This window comes from Schistocerca americana, chromosome 10, assembly GCF_021461395.2.
Source record: "Schistocerca americana isolate TAMUIC-IGC-003095 chromosome 10, iqSchAmer2.1, whole genome shotgun sequence".
Taxonomy (NCBI): Eukaryota; Metazoa; Arthropoda; class Insecta; order Orthoptera; family Acrididae; genus Schistocerca; species Schistocerca americana.
The window spans coordinates 185,048,288-185,076,253 of record NC_060128.1 but is presented as its reverse complement, the minus strand read 5'-3'; the positions used below and the strand labels follow the sequence as shown (position 1 = coordinate 185,076,253).

Genomic DNA, 27,966 nt, shown 5'->3' with positions numbered 1-27,966 from the left:
CGTTTACCAGGCATTCGCCATACTCACTCTCTGCCATCGGATCTCTACATTGTGTACCGTGATTCGTCACTCCACACAACGTTTTTCCACTGTTTCATCGCCCAATGTTTACGCTCCTTACACCAAACGAGGCGTCGTTTGGCGTTATGTGTGGCTTATAAGCAGCCACTCGACCATGGAATCCAAGTTTTGTCACGAGTCACAGTACTTGTAATGGATCCTGAAGTAGTTTGGAATTCCTGTGTGATGGTGTGAATAGATGTCCGGCTATTAGTGCTGTACGTGTCCCTTCACGTTTCGACTTCACTATGATATCGGAAACAGTGGAGCTAGCGATGTTTAGGAGTGTGGAAATCTAGCGTACAGACGTATGACACAAGTGACACGCAATCCTCTGACCACGATCCAAGTCCGCGATTTCCACGGAGCGTCCCATTCTGCTCTCACGATGTCTAATGACTACTGAGGTCGCTGATATGGAGTACCTGGCAGTAGATGACAGCGCAATGCACCTAATATGAAAAAGGTATGTTTTTGAGGGTGTCCGGATACTTTTGATCACATAGTGTAGTTAAGTCGTCAGAAGAGCGAAACGAATGACAAAAATTTATAGACAAGATACGTGTATGGGGTAGAAAGTGGCAGTTGTTCCTCAATAATTAAAAGTGTGAGATGCTACATAAAAAGTTTTCTTAAATTTCGCCTACACAATTAATCAAACAAATCTAAAGGTTTTCGATTCAACTAAATTACAATTGTGAAGTCTTAAATTGGAACTATATCGTATAGAAACTGAAATGAGTAACGCTAACTATAGGCTGTGCTTTAGAGCCATTTCTGAACCTTCAGAGTCCAATTCTTCATTTTTGGAACAAAAATCTCGTTGTGTTCGCTATGGTTCTTTGCATTTGTTCGGGACAGACGTCCCATGACATCCGTTCAAATGCATCGTTGATCCATCCTCTCAGTTTTTTTTATTCCAGAGGACAGCTAGCCCTCTGACCGAACATGCTGAGCTATTGTGCCGGCTATACCTCGACCACACAACCACGACGGCGTGGCTAATCAACTTCGCTCCACGCTGCACATCTTGACGTTGGACTGTTCACTGTTTCTGTTTTGCTTTTTTTTTGACAGTCCAGTACACCTTCTTCCTGTTTGCATGCCTGATCTGCGTTCAGTTTTTAACGGGGTATCCACTGGGCCATCTTACCATTAAATCTTAGGGGGCTACCATGCGGAGGTTTCCTTGTTAACGGGGGGTAGGACGTCAAACGGGCCGACTTGGAGCAGGAGAGGCACCAGAGGACATTTTGTTTTCTACTGTCTATACTTTTACATATAAATTCATAAAACTTTGTCAGCATGACCAGGGAGGATTCAGGATTCACACTCATAGCAGTGGAAGTGCAAAAACATAACAAAATAATTTTTTTTAGATATGAAATTTCATCAATTTTTCACTTACTGTTGGCTGCATTTGTTGCTATAGGTACATTTTTCTTCACAAGTAAGAGAGATCCTTTGATGAATTTTGCACAGCATACAAACCATACTTACAGGTGTATGAAACTCTAGAATTTTCCAAATCTATTAAAAACTGTGGTAAAAATTGAGTTAATTAACTACAAAATTTGATTTTTTTCTAAACATAAAGTCTAAAACGTAACAGCTCATTCATTTTTTCATAAATTAAATAGATTCTAGAATTTCAGACACCCGTAAGTATGGATTGTATGCTGTGTAAAATTCATCGAACAGTCTCTCTTACTTATGAAGAAAAGTGTACCTATAGCAACAAATGCAGCCTATAGTAAGTGAAAAATGATGAAATTTCACATGTAAAAAAATTATTTTGTTATGTTTTTGAACTTGCGCTGCTACGAGTGTGAATCCTGAATCCTTCCTGGTCATGCTGACAAAGTCTTATGAATTTACTTGTAAAAGTATAGACAGTGGAAATTGAAGTGTCCTGTGGTGCCTCTCCTGCTCCAAGTCAGCCCGTTTGACGCCCTACCCCCCCTTAAATGGTGCAAGAAATGTACTAGAGAGACTGCCTACACTATTCCAGGTCACCTTCTTCTGGAGTATTGCTGTACGGTATGGGATCCTTACGAGATAAGACTGACAGAAGACACCGAAAAAGTTGAAAGTACGGCAGATCGTTTTATATTGTTGCCAAGTAGAAGAGTGTGTGCCAGGGATGTGACAAGCGAGCTTGGGGGGGGGGGGGGGGCAGTCAATAAAACAAAGGCGTTTTTCCAAAATGAATTTTCACTCTGCAACCGAGTCTGCTCCGGTCTGAAACTCCCCGACAGATTAACAATGTGTATCGGACCAGGACTCGAACTTTGGAGCTTGGCCCTCCGCGGGCAAGCACTCTACCCGAGCACGACTCCCAACCGCCCCTCACATTTTTCCTTCCGCGAGAACCTCAGCTCCTACCTTCCAAACTTCACAGAAGTGGAAACGAAACAGTCTCCCAGGCTGTAGCTGGAGCGTGTTTCCGCAGTATCCTTTTGTTCCAGGAGGGCAGCTTGGGTGAAGTTTGGTCGGTAGCAGACGAGGCAGTGGCTGAAGTACACCTGCGGGGACGGGTCGTCACACGTGCTTGGGTAGCCCAGTCAGTCGATCGCTTGCCGGCAAAGGGTCAAAGTTTGAGTCTGCGACCGGTCACACAGCCTTAACCTGCCAGGATGTTTCAAAGGCGTTTTGTGTTGCGGCGAGTTTTCATGAAATTTCGCAGGCCAACTTTTCTTTCCGAATGGCAGAAAATTTTCTACACCCTCACTTATGTATGGGGAAGCGGCCATAATAATACACTAAGAGACATAAGAGATCAAGCATTAACATTTAAATACTCATTTTTACCACGTGCTCTTCGAAAGTGGAACAGCAGACAAATATAACTATGTCAGCTTTCGCGGCCTGTATCAAGATGATTAAAATTGTTGTGGGTATTGTACGGCACCACTGTATGAAATACTTTAAAACGGTTTAACGGATGCTTCGGCCTTATTACAACCGCTTCCCTCACGGCTCTTAATGCTACCGAAACGACGGTCTGATAGTTTACGTTTTAAAGTACCAGCGGATCATTGCGAAACTTCCACATATCATTATTTAAAATTATAAAATTTTAAATAATGATATTATCTGGAATAAGTGTAGTCACTGAAATAAGGGTAGTTGTGGGAATGAAGAGAAAAGTCTTGGAAAATGAACTAAACGGCGTGAAATAATAATTACGAATTTATGATACATCCTTATATATACATTTTCACGCACAGAATTTTGAAAAAAAAAAATGAAAAAAATATTTACAGCTCATTACAGTATCTCAGTGTAAACGATATTTGGAGTAAGAATGTAATCTGCGTGTTTTTCATTTTCTTTAAGGGATGCAAAACTTTTAGTTTATTCGGCTACAAAAAAAAAAAAAAAAAAAGTTCAAATTGTGTGAAATCTCACGGGACTGAACTGCTAAGGTCATCAGTCCCTAAGCTTACACACTACTTAACCTAAACTATCCTTAGACCAGAATGAGATTTTCACTCTGCAACGGAGTGTGCCCGCTGATATGAAACTTCCTGGCATATTAAAACTGTGTGCCCGACCGAGACTCGAAGTCGGGACCTTTGCCTTTCGCGGGCAAGTGCTCTACCATCTGAGCTACCGAAGCACGACTCACGCCCGGTCTCACAGCCCTACTTCTGCCAGTATCTCGTCTCCTACCTTCCAAACTTTACGGAAACTCTCCTGCGAACCTTGCAGAGAGCACTTGCCCGCGAAAGGCAAAGGTCCCGAGTTCGAGTCTCGGTCGCGCACACAGTTTTAATCTGCCAGGAAGTTTCATATTCTTAGACCGCTTTTTTTTTAAATCTCATTGTGTTCGTTTTCGTTCGTTGCATCTGCTCGTGGCGGACGTCGCAAGACACCCGTTTCAGTTCGTCGTTGACCTATTAACTCAGTTTTTTTATTACAGAGGGTCCGCTCGGCTAATCCCGCGCGGCTTTTCGGCTACACTTGAAAAGACTACATGCAGTTGTCCGCCAGTAAAGAAGGGATTTGGTAAACACAATCCTGCCGTCCATTTCTCCCTGCGACTTGTTTGTAGTGATTGCAAATGCGACTTCTCTTCAGCTGAAGAGGCATCCTTTGATCAGATGGTGTTAAGTTAATCCGTGGTATTCCAGCATCTTTCCCGGCGTCAAGCAGCTAAGCATTAACCGTAAATCCACTGTTGACTAAGCCCTCTTTTAGATACTTATCAACATGACAATAGTGTTTTTCTTTAGTATAAGTTCATGTGGCGGGAATCCTGACGGATCTAATGAACGTAAGAATTCTACAGGATGTATGTCGTTTCGGAAAGTGTGTTCGTTCACAAAAATTAATTTGTACGACTGGCAAATATAATGGACCATCATAGTGGTCACGGCTATTATGTGTGACAATGCTGTACAACATTAGCCAGTTAATAAGCACTTTGAAACAAATAAAATTGTATTTCTAATAGGATAATACGAAAAGGGAGTCTTCTATTCGTGATTAATAAGCTAGCTTCGTAAAATATAGATACGAAACTCGGCATCGACGATACTATTTGGCCTATAATAGTTACAAGTCTCTTTTTTGTTAAAATTTTTCACAAACAGAAATTTCTAGCACAAAATCCGTATGCAGTGTCAGACGCCGGTTAAAAAAACCTTTCTAACGATGCCTCATTCATCTCTGTGCGATTAGCATGTGTTGAGAAAAGGGGATGTGCGACTAGAGAAGTAGTAGACATGATTTTATCCAATGACGCGTACAATGCCCAGAAGAATTTTAATCATCTTAGTACAGAAACAGTCTGAAGGCGGCTCTACGAAACCCCTGGAAGCACTCAACTGCGAATTCCAGGGTAATCATGTAGTGCAAAATGTACCGGAGATCTTCTACCGGTCCTCCAATTTCCATGCTAACAATAGTATAGGCGAATGCAGAGATCTGCGCCAAGATATGGTACCATATTCAGTGTTTACTCAGCAATTCCATTAAATATGTTCAAATGGTTCAAATGGCTCTGAGCACTATGGGACTTAACATCTATGGTCATCAGTCCCCTAGAACTTAGAACTACTTAAACCTAACTAACCTAAGGACAGCACACAACATCCAGTCATCACGAGGCAGAGAAAATCCCTGACCCCTCCGGGAATCTAACCCGGGAACCCGGGCGTGGGAAGCGAGAGCGCTACCGCACGACCACGAGCTGCGGACCATTAAATATGAATCTCAGTTTCCCTAGATATTACCAATACTCTGTTTTTTAATAAAAATAAATAAAAAAGGGTGAAATGCATTCGCAAATTGCGAATACGATTGTACAACTACTATACGAGTTACTAGTATTATATGGAAATTTGTGCCGACTGGGGCTCGAACCCGGATTTCCTGCTTTTGTCTACGTCTCAAACCAAGGCAATATGACGAGCAAAACGATGTCTCTCTCCGAGCGAGAATCACACGACTTGTATGCGAGCACTATGGGACGTAGACACATCGACATATGGAAGTATGAGTCGGTCTTGGAGGCGTGATCGGATGCCCGAGGCTTTTAAGGCGACTGGTCGCGTAAAGCAGGAAATCCGGGTTGGAGTCCCACTGCGGCACAAATTTTCATATAATGTTAGTAAATCGTATAGGCGTCGTACAACCGTACTCGCAGTTTGCGAAGGCATTACATAATTTAATACGGCTGCCAATAGGGAGTCCATTTCATCGGACATACACGGACTTGTCAGACGGAAGGAATACTGCATCGAACTATACAGACACTGCCGTACAGTAAAAGAAAGACAATGTTGCGTAGAGAGCTGCCCGGCTGAGCGAACCCGTAAACTCACCGGATAACTGTGATGGGAGATGGGGTGGAGAGTATGGCAGCAGACGTTTCGACCCGCGCGCCCGACTTCAGTCGCAGCCTTCGCCTTCGGCGTCCCTTTGCGGACTGAGCGGGCCGCGTGCGCTTTCTTCCCGCTAAGCGCCGGCCTCCCTTTCTCTGGACCGCCCTGACCTTGCTTCGCAGGGCGTTAGCTTCGCTCTGAGCCAAAGAACAGCGAGCCGCCGCTTTTAGTGGCGGAGGATCGGAGTTCGACTCCTGCTAACCGTACGTAACTCCAGTATCTCTTACGTTCTTCAGACTGCTTGACTATCGCACTTTCATGCACGAAACCTCGCGTATGACGACAGTCACTTTAGCAGGGTCGTCTTATAAGCTTGTACAAGGACTGGCAAAATGACCTCCCGTATTTGGAGAGGCCACTGTGTGATTTGTGTCGAGTTTACTGATGTGAATGAGGCGGAACCGGTTTATAGTATTTCGTGACACTTTAATTACTTATAAACGATATTTCAGGTAGGTCAATGAAACCTCCCCTTAGAAAAATTTATGAATGATTGTGCTGATAAATCCCTTATGTTATTTGATTTTCAAATAGCTGAGCAAAACTGAAAGTACTAAGAAATTTCTCTCTTTACTTATTCTGATCATCACTAAGCTGACACACAATATTTTTAGCGCAACGCAATCTGACTTTCAATAATCCCTACAAAAGAATGGCCCTGACTAACAATATAACCTATACCTTTAATGAATCACTTACCTCATAAAAATCTTCGTTACTCGAACTACTGCAATACAGCGAGCGCCACTACTGCCAGCTAAATAAAGGATTCTAACTACTGAAGGCACTAACTACTGATAGGCATAGTTAGCAAATGAAAGATTTTGATAGAGAACAAACAATGTAGTTACCTTAATGTTCAAAAGTCGTCATATATATATTAGTTCATGATATCAGATATTAGAAATTTACTCTCTCTGAGGGACACACGTCCAGATCGTCCGCTCTCAAAATTCTGCCATCTCTCTCCCCACATCCACCACTGCTGGCGGCTCACCTCCAACTGCGCAACGCTACGCGCTGTTCACATCCAACTGCCCAACACTTTTTTTTGTCATCAGTCTACTGACTGGTTTGATGCGGCCCGTGCTAATCTCTTCATCTCAGAGTAGCACTTGCAACCTACCTCCTCAATTATTTGCTTGACGTATTCCAATCTCTGTCTTCCTCTACAGTTTTTGCCCTCTACAGCTCCCTCTAGTACCATGGAAGTCATTCCCTCATGTCTTAGCAGATGTCCTATCATCCTGTCCCTTCTCCTTATCAGTGTTTTCCACATATTCCTTTCGATTCTGCGTAGAACCTCCTCATTCATTACCTTATCAGTCCACCTAATTTTCAACATTCGTCTATAGCACCACATCTCAAATGCTTCGATTCTCTTCTGTTCCGGTTTTCCCACAGTCCATGTTTCACTACCATACAATGCTGTACTCCATACGTACATCCTCAGAAATTTCTTCCTCAAATTAAGGCCGGTATTTGATATTAGTAGACTTCTCTTGCCCAGAAATTCCTTTTTTGCCATAGCGAGTCTGGTTTTGATGCCCTCCTTGCTCCGTCCGTCATTGGTTATTTTACTGCCTAGGTAGCAGAATTCCTTAACTTCATTGACTTCGTGACCATCAATCCTGATGTTAAGTTTCTCGCTGTTCTCATTTCTACTACTTCTCATTACCTTCGTCTTTCTCCGATTTACTCTCAAACCATACTGTGTACTCATTAGACTGTTCATTCCGTTCAGCATATCATTTAATTCTTCTTCACTTTCACTCAGGATAGCAATGTCATCAGCGAATCGTATCATTGATATCCTTTCACCTTGTATTTTAATTCCACTCCTGAACCTTTCTTTTATTTTCATCATTGCTTCCTCGATGTACAGATTGAAGAGTAGGGGCGAAAGACTACAGCCATGTCTTACACCCTTCTTAATACGAGCACTTCGTTCTTGATCGTCCACTCTTATTATTCCCTCTTGGTTGTTGTACATATTGTATATGACCCATCTCTCCCTATAGCTTACCCCTACTTTTTTCAGAATCTCGAACATTTAGTCACAAAATACAACCGGCGCACAACAGTGGCGTATGTCTCCTATTAAACTATTTCATGTAAATTGTCCGAAGTAATTAGGCTTCATACACCATCAAATGAGAAAGTGATATTACGTAACGCGCTGTGATCACTATTTATAAAGATTCAATCTGAGTTTAATCCTGTCTTTTAAGGTTCGGGAGCATCAGTGCACATTTACTTCCATTCATTTATATCTAACAACATTTATGTTTGTTAAAATTCTCGATTCAAAACTGCAGCAGAGATATTTTTGCTAAGATGGCGGCAGACAGACGATAGTCAATTTCTCTATTGTTAGTCTCGATTCCTTTTATATCAAGTTAATATAATTAGATAAGTCTTGGAGCCTTTTGCTCTGTATTCTTTAGCATTTAAAATTATTCTCCATGAAAAATACTTCATATTTTTTATTCCAGCTACTAGTAAATTCCGCTGTAAGTTACTAGCGCTAATGGCTGCGCCCCTAATTGCGGAGCTGAAAATTAACACTTAAAATCAATAATTAGATTGGATTACAATTGAAATAAATGCAAATCTACGTCTAGACAACAGCGACTCTATTTTTCAAATAATAATTAACAATATAGTTACAAGCTTTCTCGTTACAGACCACACACGTGTCACGTCCGAACAGTTGACCGGTTAGCACAGGAAGAAGAACTGAACCATAATTATCACATATTAAAAAAAAATTATATATTTCGTTGTCTGTGAATGTAGTTCTCTGCTAATAGTTTCAATTCACACATAAATTAAATTATTAGAGAAATAATGAAACAATTATCGTCATTTTACACGATAGTCTTTTTTATACGTAGTATAGATAATACCAGGTGATCAAAAAGTCAGTATAAATTTGAAAACTGAATAAATCACGGAATAATGTAGATAGAGAGGTACAAATTGACACACATGCTTGGAATGGCATGGGGTTTTATTAGAACCAAAAAAATACAGAAGTTCGGAAATGTCCGACAGATGGTGCTTCACCTGATCGGAATAGCAATAATTAGCATAACAAAGTAAGACAAAGCAAAGATGATGTTCATTACAGGAAATGCTCAATATGTCCACCATCACTCCTCAACAATAGCTGTAGTCGCGGAATAATGTTGTGAACAGCACTGTCCGGAGTTATGGTGAGGCATTGGCGTCGGATGTTGTCTTTCAGCATCCCTAGAGATGTCGGTCGATCACGATACACTTGCTACTTCAGGTAACCCCAAAGCCAATAATCGCACGGACTGAGGTCTGGGGATCTGGGAGGCCAAGCATGAGGAAAGTGGCGGCTGAGCACACGATCATCACCAAACGACACGCGCAAGAGATCTTTCACGCGTCTAGCAATAGGGGGTGGAGCGCCATCCTGCATAAACATCGTACGTTCCAGCAGGTGTTTATCAGTCAGGCTGGGGATGATGTGATTCTGTAACATATCGGCGTACCTCTCACCCGTCACAGTAGCAGTTACAAACCAGAATCACTCATTTCCTCGAAGAAAAAAGGGCCGATAACGGTAGATGTGGTAAATCCAACCCTTACCGTGACTTTCTCGGCGTGCAATGGAGTTTCCACGACAGTTCTAGGATTTTCGGTAGCCCAAATTCTGCAGTTGTCGGCGTTGACAGGCCCTCCGAGCGTGAAATGAGCTTCGTCGGTCCACAACACGTTACTCAACCAATCGTCATCTTCCGCCATCTTTTGAAACGCCTACACCGCAAATGCCCTCCGCTTCACTAAATCGCCAGGTAACAGTTCATGATGCCGATGGATTTTGTACGGATAGCATCGGAGGGTCCGCCTCAGTGGCAACCAAGCAGTAGTGTATGGAATGCCGGTGCGACGTGCGACTGCACGAGCGCTGACTTCCCCGTGCATAGACGAACCCGCTACAGTCTCCATTTCTTCCTGGACTGTTCAAATGGTTCAAATGGCTCTGAGCACTATGCGACTTAACTTCTGTGGTCATCAGTCATCTAGAACTTAGAACTACTTAAACCTAACTAACCTAAGGACATCACACACATCCATGCCCGGGGCAGGATTCGAACCTGCGACCGTAACGGTTGCGCGGTTCCAGACTCTAGCGCCTAGAACCGCTCGGCCATCCTGGTCGGCTCCTGAACTGTCTCAGCAGCATTACGCCTTGTGTTCGGTCGGCCACTACGGGGTCTATCGTCTAAACTACCCGTGGCTTCGAATTTCGAAATCATTCTCGCCATAGCTGCATTTGTCAACGGACCTTTACTTGTTCGAATCCCCTCCCTATGGCGATAGTATCGTAACGCTGAACGAGCACATTCCCCGTTCTAATAATACAGCTTCACTAAAGGGTAACGTCAACATGCTGCGACTGCTGGTGAATCTTATTGTCTCATTACAGCTCCTTTTATACACGATTGTCATGCGCAGTCACTGACGATTTGCTGCCCAACGCCATCTGTCGGACATTTTGTGAACTATGTTGTTTTTTTTTGTTCTAATAAAACCCCATGTCATTCCAAGAACATGTGTCAATTTTTACCTCTCTATCTACAGTATTCCCTGGTTTATTAAGTTTTCAAATTTATACTGAGTTTTTGATCACCTGGTATTTGTTGAAGTTTGTACACTTAGTTCATTTTAATATCTTGTGGCTAGAACATAGTGTCGTGGATATACTACATGCAGGAGATCTCGATCGATAGCGGTGTAAGTGCCAGTTTCAGTAACCGCAGTGTCTTGACCAGGTGAGCATCGGGCGGCTGTTGTGGTGGAGCATACGCTGACATGCCCGGCCTAGTGCATGGGCTCAACACGTAGTTGGAAGTCCCATGCAGAAATATTGCTGCCTCTACAGCCGGTCATAAATGCAAAGAGTTGCAGGTGCTGGATTTTGTGCACGAAAAGACCTCTCCACTGCGCCCCATATAATCTCCTGTGGGGTTCACATCGGACGCTATTGGTGCCCATTCGATCCACCTGTTCAGAATGTTCTTCAAACGAGACGCCAACGATTGTTGTCCACTGACATGGTGCATTGTCATCCATAAAAATTCACCGAGTGAGGTAGCGCAGTGGTCAGCACACTGGACTCGCATTCGGGAGGACGACGGTTCAATCCCGCGTCCGGCCATCCTGATTTAGGGTTTCCGTGATTTCCTTACATCGCTGCAGGCAAATGCCGGGATGGTTCCTTTGAAAGGGCACAACCGAATTCCTTCCCCGTCCCTCCCTAATCCGATGATACCGACGACCTCTCTCTCTCTCGTCTCCTCCCCCAAACAATCCAAATCTATAAATATTCCATTGTCCTTTGGGAATATAAAGTCGAAGGGCTGAAAATGATTTCCAAGCAGCCGAATATCCATGGAACTCAGTCCACTCCGTATAAACACAGCCCACACCATTATGCAGTCACCAGTTTGCACAGTGCCTTGTTGACAACTTGGATCCATGGATTCGTGGGGTCTGCACCACACTCGGACTCTGACCAGGTTTTCCAGTCGCCTGAGGTCCAAGCAGTACGGTCACGAGCCCAGGAGAGGAGCTGCAGGCGATGTCGTGGTGTCAGCAAAGGTACTCGTGTCAGTCGTCTGCTGCCACAGCCCATTAACGCCAAATTTTGCCGCTCTGTCCTAACGGATACGTTCGCCGTAAGTCTTACATTGATTTCTGCTGTTAGATCAGGCAGTGTTGTTTATCTCTTGGCACTGAGAATTCTAAGACGACGCTGCTGATCTCGATCGTTAAGTGAAGACCGTCGGCCACTGTTTTGTTCGTAGTAATGCCTGATTTGAAGTCTTCTCGGCACATTCTTGACACTGTGGATTTCCGAAACTGAATGTCTCATGCGTCGAGCTCCAACCACCATTCCGGGTTCTAAGTCTCTTAATTGCCGCCATACTATCATAAAGCAGTAAATGAAGCAGCCAAAAGCAATACAAACGTCTCCAAAATGAGATCGACTGGAAGTGCAAAATGGCTAAGCAGGGATGGCTAGAGGACAAATGTAAGGATGTAGATGCGTATGTCGCTAGGGGTAAGATATATACTGGCTACAGGAAAATTAAAGAGACCTTTGGAGAAAGCCGGCCGGAGTGGCCGTGCGGTTCTAGGCGCTGCAGTCTGGACCCGAGCGACCGCTACGGTCGCAGGTTCGAATCCTGCCTTGGGCATGGATGTGTGTGATGTCCTTAGGTTAGTTAGGTTTAATTAGTTCTAAGTTCTACGCGACTGATGACCTCAGAAGTTGTATAGTGCTCAGAGCCATTTGAACCATTTGAACCTTTGGAGAAAAGAGAACCACTTGCATGAATATCAAGAGCTTTGATGGAAATCCAGTTATAAGCAAAGAAACGAAAGCAGAAAGGTAGAGGGAGTATATAGAGGGCCTGTACATGGGCGATGTTCTTGAGGACAATATTATGGAAATGGAAGAGGAGGTAGATGAAGATGAAATGGGAGATATGATTCTGCGTGAAGAGTTTGACAGAGCACTGAAAGACCTAAGTCGCAACAAGGCTCCGGGAGTAGACAACATTCATTGGAACTACTGACAGCCTTGGGAGAGCCAGCCCTGACAAAATTCTACCAGCTGGTGAGCAAGATGTATGAGACAGGCGAAATACCCTCGGACTTCAAGAAGAATATAATAATTCCAATCCCAAAGAAAGCAGGTATTCAAAGATGTAAAAATTACCGAACTATCAGTTTAATAAGCCACGGCTGCAAAATACTAACACGAATTCTTTACAGACGAGTGGAAAAACTGGTAGAAGCAGACCTCGGGGAAGATCAGTTTGGATTCTGTAGAAATGTTGGAACACGTGAGGCAATACTGACCCTACGACTTATCTTAGAAAATAGATTAAGGAAAGGTAAACCTACGTTTCTAGCATTTGTAGACTTAGAGAAAGCTTTTGACAATGTTGACTGGAACACTCTCTTTCAAATTCCGAAGGTGGCGGGGGTCAAATCCAGGGAACGAAAGGCTATTTACAATTTGTACAGAAACCAGATGGCAGTTATAAGAGTCGAGGGGCATGAAAGGGAAGCAGCGGTTGGGAAGGGAGTGAGACAGGTTTGTAGCTTATCCCCGATGTTATTCAATCTGTATATTGAGCAAGCAGTAAAGGACACAAAAGAAAAGTTCGGAGTAGGAATTAAAATCCATGGACAAGAAATAAAAACTTTGAGGTTCATCGATGACATTGTAATTCTGTCAGAGACAGCTAAGGACCTGGAAGAGCAGCTGAACGGAATGGACTGTCTTGAAAGGAGGATATAAGATGAACATCAACAAAAGCAAAACGATGATAATGGAATGATGCCGAGTGTCTTATATTACGAAATGAGACGTTTAAAGTAGTAAATGAGTTTTGCTATTTGGGGAACAAAATAACTGATGATGGTCGAAGTAGAGAGGATATAAAATGTAGACTGGCAATGGCAAGGAAACCGTTTCTGAAGAAGAGAATTTTGTTAACATCGATTATAGATTTAAGTGTCAGAAAGTCGTTTCTGAAAGTATTTGTATGGAGTGTAGCCATGCATGGAAGTAAAACGTGGACTATAAATAGTTTACACAAGAAGAGAATAGGAGCTTTCACATCCGTCGTGACTCAGTTTGGTGTGCCGTTGCTGAATTTGGTGTGTGGGGTCCGCTGCTGTCACACGATACAGACTTTCCTCCTAAGTTGGACCAACTTGTTGGAAACCATTAAGTGGGAGAAGTCTGGCTCCAACAAGACGGAGCCACATTTAACACTTATCGTCTTTCTCTGGAAGTTTTGAAGACACTTACTGCTTGGATGTCTTCTCTCCTCCCGAAGAGACATCGCCTGGCCCACAAGCTCACCCGATTTATCGCCTTCTGATTTTTTTTTCTTTGGTACCCTCCAAGACTTAAGTGTAGAAACATCGCCCCACAACCCTGCGAACACTTAAAGAGATAATCAACCAAGGAGTGGCTGCGATTTCGCCGCAAATAACGAGAAGAACTGTGGACTATTTCCTGGAAAAACTTATTCAATCTGTCAACAATGAAGAACGTCATCTACTGGACATAACTTTTAAAACCAACTAATGTAAATTGACACGCTATTTGTTGTTCACTGTACTGTCTGCCATCGGGTTCCCCTAAATGGCAGGCAGCACCGCATAACAGCCACGCTATCAGGGAAACAAACCAACAGCCAAACAGGCGAAGACATCAGGTAAACACGCCGAAGATTCCAGTCGATTAATAGGAACCTTTCCTTGCAGAGGTCGCCGCGACATATCCGGACACGGATTCCTACGCCGGGTTTCTATTGGCTCCAGCTCACTGTATAGGCCCGGCCGGTCGAAGGCAGACCAGTATTCGTCCGCTGCTAGTGGCAACCGCTATTGCACAGTCTCCGAGAAGATATCACCAATGCCGCTGTACTGCACCGCCGATCGAAGTACCAGCCGACTGAGAGGAACCACATCTCCGAGTAGATCGACGGACGTCTACATCTATTGTACAGCCAGCTATTGTATTGTAGAAGAAGTTACGTTCAATAAACTGTTGGAGAACACAACATTCACATATAAAAGTATTTCCTCGGTATCTTTGCCTACTGTTTTGTAACTACCTTTCGAAATACTGGAGGTCTTTTTGCCAGACCCCGTACAAAGGATCATTTGATGGCCATATTTTCTATCGATGTAATATTACTGTTGTTTTAAAAAAAAAAGAACACTGATAAGCCAAACATTATGACGACTATAATGGTTATGTGCGTACTGAAGCGACAAATGAAAATTTGTGTAAGATCGGGATTCGAACCCAGGTCTTATGCTCACTAGGCAGATGTGCTAACCACTACATCACTTCGACACAGTGGCTTTGAACGAATGCACAGACTATGCTAGAGCGCCTCGATGCAAATTCCCAGTCACACCCCAGCCCACTTGGTGTTGCCCCTTGATGGGAATTCGAATTGAGGAGGCAGGCGTGGTAGCATAGTCCGTGCAGTTATGCAGAGCCAATTTGCCAAGGTAGCGTAGTGGTTTGCGCATCTGCCTAGCGGACAGGAGACCTGGCTTCGAATCCCGGCCTCGGTACACATTTTTATTCGGCGGTCCAGTCTGCCTATAAACAATATAGATGTTTGAGACTTGAAAAGAGCTCTGGAACTATATGTTTTCATTTGATTATGACGACTGTCCAGCGTTGATTGTGACAACAGTACAGCCGCCAAATGCAGAAACTGAATCACGTAATCTACCTTGACAAAGGCCAAATTGTCATGGACCGGCACCTTGAAGCTTCGGTCACCGTTTATAACTTTTACCTCCAACAAGTCCCTCTGTCACCAAATCCACGATTCTTCCATTCATGTCGATGTCTCCTATCAAGCGATCCCTTCTCTTACAGGAAGACCACGCCTCCTCGTCACCATAGAGATCTACCCAATACATGGTAAATCTAAAGACTGGCTAGAAATGATAGTAAAAGAAGTAAGGAATAAGATACACAAGTGTTCAGAAAAAATTAATATTTATTGTGAGGGTCGGCTAGGCATGAGCTACTTAGGTTGGCGTATTTTCCAAGCAGCCGTTGGAGCTGCGCGCAGAGTAGAGAGCGGTAAATTGAGGATCGTGGGACCAAGTCCTATGTGGAAACCTACTTTATAGTGTTCTGTGCCTCAATCGGTAAAACTTCGAGCTCTTAAAGGATCATAAATGTTTATACAGTATGTAGGAGTACTGTATGTTATGTCGGACATGGGCTTGAGCGTCGGCACTGAAGCCAATGTCAGGGTGCCGTCATGTCATAAATGTATATACATCTGAGTGGTGTCTGTCGGGTCAAATATGTATGTTTCTGTTAAGAGCGTGGCGGGTCATGACATTTTCCTCAGTGCGGATGCACTAATATCATCCGAACTCCTACGGGAATCCATAATCTGGTAATGCAGGGTACGGACAAGGGACGCCTGTGTTGCAGCGAGCGATAAGTTGGAAATTTTAGTCGGTCAGGGATCGTGACCGGATGGCCGGATCGGGTAAGGCAACCGCTCATGGCAAGCGGTAAATCAGGGTTCGAGACCCGGACCGGCACAAATTTTCAACTTTCGCCACTGCATTTCCACAATGCCTACTGCAAATGGAAGTCAAAAATGAAGTCACGGTTTCCCAATCACCCATTCCTTTTCCTTTCCTCTATTTCATATACACTGAAGCGCCAAAGAAACTGGTACAGGCATGTCTTTTCAAATACAGATATATGTAAATAGACAGAATACGGAGCTGCGGTCGACAACGCCTATACAATACAACAAGTGTCTAGCGCAGTTGTTAGATCTCTTACCGCTGCTACAATGGTAGTTTATCAAGATTTAGCGAGTTTCAACGTGGCGTTATAATCGACGCACGGGCGATGGAACACAACATCTCCGAGGTAGCAATGAATTGGTAATTTTTCCCGTACGACCATTACACGAATGTACAAACCACACGACGTGACTTTTCAAGGTGAACAAGAGTTGCCATCGTGTGGTATTAAATTGCTCCCCCTCCCTCTCAAATACATAACGCTAGTGCATCCCTGCGATGCCAGTTTTCATCGTCGCTCTAAAGATTTTGATCAAAATTCATAAAAACAGCTGTTATTTCGCCGAATGAGGGAATGAAACCTCCCAAGAAGACTGCCTCAGACTACATTTCATTATACAGGCTAGAGATACACTAAAACACATATTTGCCTTTCAGTGCCTATTAAGGTTTATGACTTTATCTCTCCAATGTTGCACACTGGACCTCCAAATTATTTTCGCCAAGCGGGTGAGCGCCGTTCGAGAAATGTTGAGGATCTCATCTTGGAGAGTGCCTCTTTCGATTGCATATTTACCCAGCAACATAAAACGTCGAGTTCTTTCGTTGTTGGCGTTTGTCTGTGTATGCCTACAGCCCGACACACTGTACATCACAAGCCATTCTCACCAACATTTGGCAAAGTGATGCGTTACACATGGATTCCTGCCAAACTGTGCGACGGTAGAAGACACTTTAAGATTGTAAACCAATCCTGTTTTTACAAAGAAAGTTAAAATGCGGCCTTTATAGCGTGTGCAATATGCCAACAAAATTACTGCTTCCCCTGTTTTTATGATTAATATCACCCTAGCTAATGCAAATCATGCAAATCATCAGCTGTATTATTATAAAAGTATCTAACTTTATATGAGCAGGTCTCCTGTACGTCTTACAAACCCTTCCTCGAAATTTTCCTCTGCTTTTCTTTTTCATACCTGTTATGAAAATACTAGTTCACCACCCGCTGCTTCCCTTGGGTAGACAGTTGGTCTGCACAGTTTTTTTTTCTCTTTTAATTGAATTTTTATGTTGCTCAGAAATTGCAACACCTTCTAAACTGTTCACGCTAATTAAGATCACAGAAGCATGCATGGTCTTTTCCGCGAACAAAAATCGATGCTGGTAGCTTAAAGTTCAAGGGCTTTGTTAATCATGACTTCTGCATTCTTGTGGTCATACTTCCATAGAAACTTTCATCCCATAACACACATTTCTTTGTATCTAGCTGACAAGCGAAATATTGTAGTGCAACTAAACATTTTCTTAAGAATTTTCATCCCCTATTTGACCCCCTTAGGAGTTGAATTTCAAAAACAGTGAAACACATACTTATTGCTTATTTCTAATCCTCCGAAATCAGTATCCAGAACAACCACCTCTTGCCGTAGTAACAGCCTTGATACGCTAGGGCATTGAGCCAAACAGAGCTTGGATGGCGTGTGCGGGTACAGCTGCCCGTGCAGCTTCAACACGATACCACAGTTCATCAAGAGTAGTGACTGGCGTATTGTGACGAGCCAGTTGCTCGGCCACCATTGACCAGACGTTTTCAATTGGTGAGAGATCTGGAGAATGTGCTGGCCAGGGCAGCAGTCGAACATTTTCTGTATCCAGAAAGGCCCGTACAGGACCTGAAACATGCGGTCGTACATTGTCCTACTGAAATGTAGGGTTTCGCAGGGATCGAATGACGGGTAGAGCCACAGGCTTAACATATCTGAAATGTAACGTCCACTGTTCAAAGTGCCGTCAATGCGAAGAAGAGATGACCGAGACGTGTAGCCAATGGCACCCCACACCATCACGCCAGGTGATACGCCAGTATGGCGATGATGAATACACGCTTCCAATGTGCGTTAACCGCGATGTCGCCAAACACGGATGCGACCATCGTGATGCTGCAAACAGAACCTGGATTCATCCGAAAAAATGACGTTTTGCCATTCGTGCACCCAGGTTTGTCGTTGAGTACACCATCGCAGGCGCTCCTGTCTGTGATGCAGCGTCAAGGGTAACCGCAGCCGTGGTCTCCGAGCTGATAGTCCGTGCCGCTGCAAACGTCTTCGAACTGTTCGTGCAGATGGCTGTTGTCTTGCAAACGTCCCCATTTTTTGACTCAGGGATCGAGACGTGGCTGCACGATCCGTTACATCCGTGCGGATAAGATGCCTGTCATCTCGACTGCTAGTGATACGAGGCCGTTGGGATCCAGCACGGCGTTCCGTATTACCCTGCTGAACCCACCGATTCCATATTCTGCTAACAGTCATTGGATCTCGACCAACGCGAGCAGCAATGTTGCGATACGATAAACCGCAATCGCGATAGGCTACAATCCGACCCTTACAAAGTCGGAAACGTGATGGTACGCATTTCCCCTCCTTACACGAGGCATCACAACAACGTTTCACCAGGCAACGCCGGTAAACTGCTCTATGTGTATGAGACATCGGTTGGAAACTTTCCTCATGTCAGCACGTTGTAGGTGTCGCCACCAGCGCCAACCTTGTGTGAATGCTCTGAAAAGCTAATTATTTGCATATCACAGCATCTTCTTCCTGTCGGTTAAATTTCGCGTCTGTGGCACGTCATCTTCGTGGTGTAGTAATTTTAATGGCCAGTAGTGAATTTGAAAATTTGCTTCTTATGACCCAGACTACCAGCCCACTTACCTTTTGCACTTATTTTAGAACCGCCCGGTAGAGTGTTTTATTCGGATTAGTCTTTAGTACCACCTCCCACAGTACTTACTATACACATGAAGTACTGTGTTTAGTCATAGACCAGGAAGCCCTCATACTCCAAAGAATCGAACTCCCCTGTATTAATCAGCTTCAAACTTCTCATTTGTTAACAAATGAGTTAATGTCATTAAATATTTAACTTTAAGCGTTGAAGTATCTTGTACGTCGCTAAGTACTCTCATCGACAAACACAGGATAAGTACAGTCTCAGTGATGTGAGCTTCGTTTTAAGGAAAAGGTAGTTTTTCACTCATCCGAATGTTTATGACGTTATATCTCTTGATCTAATGGGCCGTACAGTTATTTAATTTGCAGCTGCATTCAGTGGTACATGTGCCCACTGTCTCCAAAGAGTGTTGCGAATTGAGTTATTAGTAAATAATTAATAAATTAAAACGTCATGCATGATCCAGGAGTGCATGATGAATGAGCAACGTAATGTAATAAGCGATAAAGTTCCTTCCATTCGTTATTTTTTGTGGCGTGCTTGGGACAAAAAGGGTCTCATAGGTTTAAAACTACTTGCAAAATTTGTTCTCACAGGCTGAATATAATCCGGGCATGTGTTCGCCATTACTCAAGCCTTCTCAAGACACATACACTTTCTAACTTTAATACCGTGTCATTATGTTGAACCTTTGACATACGATATATCTTATAATCCTAATAATATCAACGCATTTTTTATAATGTGTTACGTTAAGAGAAAGGGACTTGGGGGAAGTTTCCTTATGCCCTCCAGAAAAAGTTAATAAAACAAATTTCGTTATTTATTGTTAACTGTTATTAACAGCATACTTTTTAAATAGATGCAGATACATAAATAGGGTGTAGAACTCGAAAAAAATCTTTTGGCATAGTCTTAGCAACACCATCACACTTTCCGTAATGCGAACAACGACGGGAGGTGACTACCACAAAAAATTTAAAAAATAAAATTTTCGCGAATTGCCATTTACTTTCGTTCACAACACACTCTTTAAAGATCCATCGATGGGTAAGAAGGGCCCTGAATCTAAAAATATTAATATGAAATTTGTTGTTAATAGCCACATTCACTATTAAGACTTAAATTTTTGGGTCATATTTTACTGAAAAATTCGAAACAATTACAGAATCTGGTATAAGATACATTTAAAAACAATAAACATTTTTTTTCAAAATTTTAAAACAGGAAGCACCTGACTAAATTGCGATATTTTTAAAATGTGGGCATAAAGCAACCCCCATTGGTGTTGCAAGTGTTTATGAGAGGATTATGACAGCATTTAAAATTTTTAAATTCAGTCATTAATTCTACATCTAGATTTATACTCCGCAAGCCACGTTGCGGTGTGTGGCGAAGGGTAGTTCGTGAACCACTGTCACTTCCCCAGTTTCCTGTTCCAGTCGCGAATAGTCCGCGAGGGCTCGAATCTCTGTATCACATCGCAATGCAGAAGGCATCTCTTGTTGTGTCTAACTCTGGAATTCTATGTCATTTCTGCGACGCTTTCGTGCTTATTAAATGAACCTGTCACGAAACGCAGTGACCTTCTTTGGATCTTCTCCATTCCCTCTAACAGTCGTATCTGGCACGGATCCCATAGTGACGAGTAATATTCAAGTATCAGTCAAACGAATGTTTTGTAAGCCAATTCCTTTACTGACGGACTACACTTCCTGAGGAGTCTTCGAATGAATTTGTTTGGCATCTGCCTTACCCGTAATAACTTTTTATGTACTCAGTCCATTTCCAATCGCTCAGTATGCATACTCCAAGAAATTTTGTCGAAGTAACTGCTTCTAGAGGTTGTTCTACAATGCGTTGCTCTTCTTGTATTTGGTCCGAGCACTCGATTGCTGCAACTCTGCAAGATAGTTTATCCTGTGCAGACCTCTTCATCTCTGCGTAACTGCAGCATCTACACTCATATGAACCTGATTATCAAATGGTTCAAATGGCTCTGAGCACTATGAGACTTAACATCTATGATCATCAGTCCCCTAGAACTTAGAACTACTTAAACCTAACTAACCTAAGGACATCACACAACACCCAGTCATCACGAGGCAAAGAAAATCCCTGACCCCGCCGGCAATCGAACCCGGGAACCCGGGCGCGGGAAGCGAGAACGCTACCGCACGACCACGAGCTGCGGACCTGATTACCACAGTCATGCCTTGGTATCCATATACAATTTGTACCCCTCACACTTTTAATTACGGGAAGTACTAAACATCAGTTTTTGTTCTCCCTAGAAGTCGTTAGGCAACCTGCGACTCGGATCGTGAACCACGAAGCACGAACCTCGGTAGCTGTGCAGTAATACAGACGAGAACGAGTACCATTCGCCACCAGGAAGGGATAGAATCGACTCCCAATTGTGTGCGGTAACTGGTGACGGACAGCGGGTAGAAAGCGAGCGGAACTTTCCTCTGTTACGCCGCGCGCCGGCTCACCGCAGCTACAGCACACACGTGTCCGCCACTCGCCAGACGGGTCCGTTACGTTACGTCACGTTGCATCGCGGGAGTGTGTGTCGTCACAGCCCTTCGCGAGTGACGCAACGGATCGCGGCCGAGCGCGTTCCGGGAAAAACACCAAGACTTTCACTGCAGCGCCTGCTGGAAGCTGTAGACTGGGATCAGCAGTAAGAGGCGCGCACAGTTCAATGGAGCGCCGGCTGCTGCAGCTACACGCACAGTTCAGATCACAGTGCTGCAACGCTCACTGTTTGACCGGTCACGTCTCGCCGAGCCGCTAGTGTCCGGCCCCACACGACTGCTCGGTCACGTACTCGCCCCATGTCTGTTGTCCGGATTCCGGACACGAGGATAACCGAGCATGTCCGGTCACTGCTGATGTCTCACCTCGCCTCGCCCCGGCTCGCTGCACTGTACTGTACAAATCCAACGCCTCTCTGTTTGTCTCTCTCTCTCTCTCTCTCTCTCTCTCTGACACATACATACACACACACACACACACACACACACACACACACACACACACACACACACACACACACAATGTATTTATCTCTGTCTCTCTCTCTCTCTCTCTCTTTTGATACAATAGTAACGTTTCCAAGAACGAGTACGTGACACAGCTAAATTCATAAATCAGTTGGAAAGAAAAATGATATTTCAATAAAATCGCGGATAGAAGACGAGTCTCATTTCCAAACAGAAGATATATTTTTCCTTTCATTAATAGGAAACATTAAATAAGTGCTGTCCTTGTAATCTAGAAGACAACCATCTTCATAAAGAAAGCATACAAAGAACATTAAAGATTTACAGGCGTAACTTGTCATACAGGGTGATTCAAAAAGAATACCACAACTTTAAAAATGTGTATTTAATGAAAGAAACATAATATAACCTTCTGTTATACATCATTACAAAGAGTATTTAAAAAGGTTTTTTTCCACTCAAAAACAAGTTCAGAGATGTTCAATATGGCCCCCTCCAGACACTCGAACAATATCAACCCGATACTCCAACTCGTTCCACACTCTCTGTAGCGTATCAGGCGTAACAGTTTGGATAGCTGCTGTTATTTCTCGTTTCAAACCATCACTGGTGGCTGGGAGAGGTGGCCGAAACACCATATCCTTAACATACCCCCATAAGAAAAAATCGCAGGGGGTAAGATCAGGGCTTCTTGGAGGCCAGTGATGAAGTGCTCTGTCACGGGCTGCCTGGCGGCCGATCCATCGCCTCGGGTAGTTGACGTTCAGGTTTCATAACTAACCTTTTTCGTAGGACTCTCCATACAGTTGATTGTCGAATTTGCAGCTCTCTGCTAGCTCTGCGAGTCGATTTTCCTGGGCTGCGAACAAATGCTTGCTGGATGCGTGCTACATTTTCATCACTCGTTCTCGGCCGTCCAGAACTTTTCCCTTTGCACAAACACCCATTCTCTGTAAACTGTTTATACCAACGTTTAATACACCACCTATCAGGAGGTTTAACACCATACTTCGTTCGAAATGCACGCTGAACAACTGTCGTCGATTCACTTCTACCGTACTCAATAACACAAAAAGCTTTCTGTTGACCGGTCGCCATCTTAGCATCAACTGACGCTGACGCCTAGTCAACAGCGCCTCAAGCAAACAAATGTACAACTAAATGAAACTTTATAGCTCCCTTGATTCGCCGACAGATAGTGCTTAGCTCTGCCTTTTGTCGTTGCAGAGTTTTAAATTCCTAAAGTTGTGGTATTCTTTTTGAATCACCCTGTACTTTTCACTTGTTTGCAACAGAAACAAATTTATAGTTATTGTTCAAAATGGTTCAAATGGCTCTGAGCACTATGGGACTCAACATCTTAGGTCATAAGTCCCCTAGAACTTAGAACTACTTAAACCTAACTAACCTAAGGACATCACTCACACCCATACCCGAGGCAAGATTCGAACCTGCGACCGTAGCAGTCCCGCGGTTCCGGACTGCAGCGCCAGAACCGCTAGACCACCGCGGCCGGCTATAGTTATTGTTGATCATCAGCAAATCACTAACGCGTTCCGGATTTGATTGGCTGCGGCGATTTGTTAGTAACATGCCGGCCTTACTAAAGCATCTTTCACTAGGTGCGCTTGTTGCTGGGATACATAAAATACGTCTTGCAACTGCAGCCAGGCCTGGCTGATTTGTTTCATGTCTGCTCCACCACTTTAAGATGTCATCATCATCTCCGGGGTGCATTAAAATATAGAGATCTACTTCATCTGCTGCAGATGATCTGTTGTTCCTCCATTTCTTGAAACGATCTCTCTTTCTGGGTGGTGATGGCACAATACTTGAAGGATCTACGGTAATAAACAAAAGAGACAAGTAATACAGAACTGATGTGGAAATCATCGACACGTTCCCATAAAAACGAGGTGTTTTACGTTACTGAAATATTATACGAATTATAAGATTCCCGTTTCTCTGTAATACGCTATCTACTAACTATGCAAAAACGGCTATGTTAATGATTGCATGTTGTACCTGCGTAAGTGTCGCACATTGTTAAGAATTTCCTTCTTTTCATTTATTTCAAGCATATTAAGATCACGGAAAGACGGCCAAAGAAACGCAGCAATTTTATGTCTGGAAGCGATCACAATCTTCTCACAAACGAAAGTCAAGGCTCGATTTTTAATAGTTTGTACCTCCTATTAAAAAATACATATCTGTTAGTACACATCAATTATGCTAGTTAATTATAAATTTACCGCTTATCGTAATGGAACTGCTTTTAACTGCAGTAATGACTCACCTAACAGTCAGTATCATTGACGCTGCAAATTTGTTGCACTTTCTGAAACCATAGAAGAACTAACTGGATTGTCCGTTCTTTTTCGCCTTCAGAAAATGCGCATTTTTTCCTGCAAGCTCATTATCATATCCTTGCAATCTGTAAGCGGAGTCCTTTTCGGTCAGCAAAGCAGCAACTTCGTTATACTGAGTGTGTAAGGATTCCAGCATAGTGTACAAGCTGTTCCAGCGTGTGCAGACCTCTTGTTTCAAAGATGATTTTAAAGACAAGCAGAGGCCACTTTTCTTAATATACCTTACAATGCATTTTGCAGTATTTATTGTTGATGCGGTGTTCGGGGCATGTCTTAACAAGAAGTTATCTTCATCTAAAGTATGTGCTGTGTTTATACAATGAGCAGCATGAGGAATCCTTTCGTGATTTTCCAAAGCCTTTATTACACCGGCACCCTGGTCGGAGACCAAAACAAAACTGTGCAACATGTCCGGCGAAATGTCCCAATCAGCCATCCTCTCTTCAATTGCTTTAATAATATTTATTCCCGTCTTCTTAACGTCCGGGAATTTTGTTGTAAATAACATTGTCCACAAGAGGCCAACCTGTGTTAATGTAAGCGTCAAATAGTGCACTTGATTATGCGAATCAGTCCACATATCAACTGCGCAGCACATGTTTTATTAATAACTTCCGCAATAACAGAAGGCATGATGCTGTTTCGTATTGCATCAACTTGTTCTTTGACATTTCTGCTTATAGTAGAGGGATGCGGCTTGACATCTGCCACTTTGACTTCCCCATAATGCGCACCTAGATGTATTAATTCTTGGCCTAGTTCTCTGAAACCTTTACGTGAAACAGCATTAACAGGTCTCATATCTTTAGCACACATTGCAACACACTTTGCTGTAATACTATTTTTTATTACTGCCGCTATCCCTGATGGAGCTGTATCTTTGTGAGGTTTCTTGCAACTGTGTTTCCTTAAATGAGGGGTTCCCGACTGGAAACATAACAATGTGGAGCAGTTTATGCACGATACGTACCCAGTAGACGCACTGTTTTCGTCTACAATCAACAGAAATGTACTCCATACTTGGCTTTTTAGACCTTCCCGTTTCTTCAATGTGTAAACATTGTTTTCAGTCTTACTGCACTGGCTTCCTCGCGCTGCATGATTAGAGAGAGAGAGAGAGAGAGAGAGAGAGAGAGAGAGAGAGAGACCACAAATGAGAAGCCCGTACTGGCTGCAGTCTCACACGGATAATGACACGTGTAAAGTGTTTGAAGCTATGTGCTACGTATTCGGTCACGGCTTCTATGCTCATTCACTAGATTTAGTGCGGGCAGCCTATCCAGTTAGGGTGTGCTCGCCCCATCTCGTAATTTGTGTTCGCTTACTCGGTCATGCAGGACTCTAGTTCAGATCTGCTGCATGGAAGACGAGGCGGCCTCCGATTGGCCGAAACACCACGCATGCGCACTTCGAGCAGCACGTAATTCACGCTCGAAATGCTTGTCGGGCTGCCTGTGAGCTCATAATCTCACAAAACACCAAAATGTAAATGGCGCAAGGCGCCCATGTTACGGTACGGAAGCAACTGCACAGATATCGCTTCGCCGTCCCCCCCCCCCCCCCCCCCCCCCCCCCCGGGACAGCGGAACTGATCTCTAAGAACCATTCCCTGCCGTGTTGGTCGGGCATAAAACATCTCTGAATCACGTTGTGAATCTAACTGTGTGAACTAGCAGTTGAAAATTGATCTCGTTTTCTATTTCCAGAGATATTTCATACACTTTCAACCACGACGGATCCAAAGACAATGATTTTATTTACTTCTGGGGAATAACATAGCAATCGGGTTCCAGTCTATTTTTCCTAATTTTTGTTTCCCAAATAATTTGATTTAGTTACCTTCTTGGTCAATATGCCTTTATTATCTGCTTGTAACAGATTGATCAGCTTTTGTCAATAACCCTTGAATATTCACAGATATAATTGTCTATGTACTAGCTGATTTTTGGGATTTAGAAAACACGGAGAATGTCTGGTATATATTCTGTTTTATTGACACAATTCACTTCTAAACTTAATGAGAGATGGCACTGGGGAATCAATGAAGAAAGAGTTTATTCTAGTTTATATCGTTTCGGTATAATAACAGTCAGCCCGTACCACATTCCTTCGCGTTCCTATCACCAAAGATATGATTTACGATGAAACTGTCCTTTACCATTAATATCTGATAAATCATAAATATGTCTATGGATTTACAATGTCTAAGCTTCTTAATTCTCACAACACGATATTAATTATAAGTTCGAGTTCTTTCAGTGTCTGTTTAGCACAAATTTAGTCTTTTCACTCGCAGTATATCTCACATCTCGTTTATTAGCAGAATCGCCTTGACAACGATCGGCAAAGATATTAGTATGATGAGGTCCAACTATATTCTGTCCCAATATCTCAAAAAAATCTATTATCCACAACTCCAATGTCTAATCCAGTTATCAGAATGATATTTAATTAAGCTTATTATCCCTAACTTCCGACTACCACGGAAAACTGCGAACATGCGCCATTGAAAACAAAGACTCAAGAGAGCTAACAATGCTGCGCATTGGTTTATATATTATATTCAAAACAAAACGCAGCTCTGTTACGTCTTCCTTGAATTCCCTTCGTACTACTTTGCGTTACTCTATTTCAAATACCTACTCTTTGTAAAATTTTAACTAACTATTACTTCGAAATACTACTACTGTTGTTTGGCTCTTGGGTCATTTCCTATTGCAGAACTTAATCTAATATTCGTTTCTGAATACTCACTCTCTAAAGAGCGGTTACACCTGGCACTGAACTGTTGACATAACGAAATATAGCGCCACAATCCGTATTTTCTGTTCTAATTACGCGATTTAAACGACCCAGTCACATCAACGCGACTGCCGCTTATATTCGTCGTCACGTCCAGTAACCACTCACAAATGGCAGGTGGCAGCACTGGCAGTGGAGGGTATATAAAGCATTTTGGGGGAAAACAGTGTAGTCGTTGTCCTAATGAGGGCACGGAGCGATTTATGTGAGGTCCAACAGGGGATGATCATTGGCTTTCGGGCCTAGAGTGGAAGCATTTTCCAAATCGCTAAGTTTCTAAACTGTTCACATGACACCATGGATAAAGTATAAGGCGCATGCCAAAATGGCGCTATCCAAAACTGGCGCCAAGGCAACTGTGGGACAGAACAGGCTGTGGACATGTGTACAGAAAAAACAGACGTGAAACTGTTGAGCAACTGAACGTCCAAATGAACTAGGGGGCTACCGACAGTGTCTCCTCAACTACCATTCTGCGAACATTGCTGCCTACGGGCCTTTGCTGCAGGTGCCTGGTTCATACACTGATGCTGACCGATGTTCATCGGCGACGAAGGCAGGAATTTGGACGCCAATACCGCAACCGCCCGTATACCGAGTGGCGACACGTGGCCTTTTCAGATCAGTCACATTTTGGCCACTGACGTCTACAGTGTGAATCGTCTCAAAGCAAAGACGCTGCAACAATCGTTGGAAGGGCCCAGGCCAAAGGAGGGAGCCTTGTGATCTGGGGAATGTTTT

General features: G+C 43.4%; 1 protein-coding gene across 1 annotated transcript in view; it reads right to left on the bottom strand.

Annotated features, from left to right (window-relative positions):
• LOC124552485 (putative defense protein 3) overlaps positions 1-5,981 on the bottom strand; it is a 127,782-nt gene extending 121,801 nt beyond the window's left edge. The window contains exon 1 of the mRNA XM_047126765.1: positions 5,892-5,981. The gene's annotated coding sequence lies outside the window, so the exon portion shown is untranslated. The remainder of the gene's footprint in view (positions 1-5,891) is intronic.
• Positions 5,982-27,966: the final 21,985 nt, after the last annotated feature.